This window comes from Hevea brasiliensis, chromosome 6 (assembly GCF_030052815.1).
Source record: "Hevea brasiliensis isolate MT/VB/25A 57/8 chromosome 6, ASM3005281v1, whole genome shotgun sequence".
NCBI lineage: Eukaryota > Viridiplantae > Streptophyta > Magnoliopsida > Malpighiales > Euphorbiaceae > Hevea > Hevea brasiliensis.
Genome location: NC_079498.1, coordinates 8,708,224 through 8,709,736, shown reverse-complemented (window position 1 = coordinate 8,709,736; position 1,513 = coordinate 8,708,224). Strand labels below are relative to the sequence as shown.

The 1,513-nt window shown below is 32.9% G+C and overlaps 1 non-coding gene across 1 annotated transcript; it reads right to left on the bottom strand.

Moving 5' to 3' along the window:
• Positions 1-1,095: 1,095 nt before the first annotated feature.
• Positions 1,096-1,202, bottom strand: LOC131181170 (small nucleolar RNA R71). Its single transcript, XR_009149798.1, has one exon. It is a non-coding gene; the product is annotated as a small nucleolar RNA R71 (small nucleolar RNA).
• Positions 1,203-1,513: the final 311 nt, after the last annotated feature.

Sequence of the window (1,513 nt, the reverse complement as noted above, 5' to 3'; positions counted from 1 at the left end):
TCCAATTTAAATCCAATTTCTATAATCACTTTATTTTTATTTTTATTGAATTTAGATTTAATTCCTCTCAATTTCATAAATAGATATTTCAAATTAATTTTTGGGTAATCTAGTTTAATTAATTTTAGTTAATTGATTGATCTAGTTTTAATTCCTCAAATACCAATTTTAATTCCAAATTTCATTTTACATCTTTAATTTTTGTCTTAATTTTAATTTTTAGATTTTATTTTTAATATCTTTTAATTTTTGTCATTCTAATTTGCTTATACTTTTATTTCCAATTTAAGCACAATTCCCTGTGGGATCGATATCATTTTAAAACTATATTACTGTGACCCGTGCACTTGCGGACACACCGTATCAAGTTTTTGGCGCCGGTGCCGGGGAATTGTTTGTTTTAAGTTGGATTTTAATTGTTTTAAGCTAATTAGAATTTTTATTTTCTTTTATTTTCACTATTGTTCCTTGTGTTTTTCAGGTACTTTTCTTGTTTATGAGACGATCGAAAAGCACAAGTGACATCAATTGTTGTTCAATCACGAAATTGAAAAATTACATCGAGCTAACAAAAGGAATACAAGAGAAGAAAAGAAGCGAGAAAAGAAGAACAACAAATATTTGAGCAAGAGGAGACAATAGAAAATATGGAGAATCAAAATAGAGCTATTGGTGGAGACAATGGAGGAAACGAGCAAAACGGGCAAAATGCTGTGGTTAATCAAAATGATCCTCAAAGAAGATCCATGTTAGACTATGCTTTTCCTAGATGTACTGATGTGAGAGATAACAGACCTATTATTGGAGCTAATCAATTTGAGTTAAAAACTGGTCTCATTCAAATGGTTCAGAATTCACAATTTGGAGGTAGCCCACTTGAAAATCCTCATTCTCATTTGAAGAAATTTTTGATGATATGTGGTACACAAAGACAACCTGGAGTTTCTGATGAAGTTATTCGGCTCACCTTATTTCCATTCTCTCTTCGGGATTCAGCATTGGAGTGGTATGATTCACTTCCACAAGCTATTATAGCTACTTGGGAGCAGCTATCTCAAGCTTTTCTATCTCAATTTTCCACACAGGAAAACCACTCATTTGAGGAATTTGATGGTAGCTTTTAAACCAAGAGATGATGAAACTTTGTATGAATCTTGGATGAGATTTAAGGAGCTTGAAAGGCAATGTCCTCATCATGAAATACCAAAATGGATGATTGTCCAAAATTTCTACACCAGAGTTACTCCAGCCATAAGAAACACAATTGATTCACAAGAAGGAGGAGATTTCATGAGAATGACAAGTGAAGAATGCTATGATCTATTAGAGAAGATTGCTCATAATACCCATTTATGGGGAAATCCTAGAGCACTTGAGCCAAAGAAAGCTGGGATCTATGAACTAGACTCAGTTAGCTACATGAATGCAAGATTTGATCAGTTGACTCAGCTTCTTAGTGATTTTTGCACAAAGGCAACAAACTCTACTCCTACAACTATGCAACAAGTTGCCT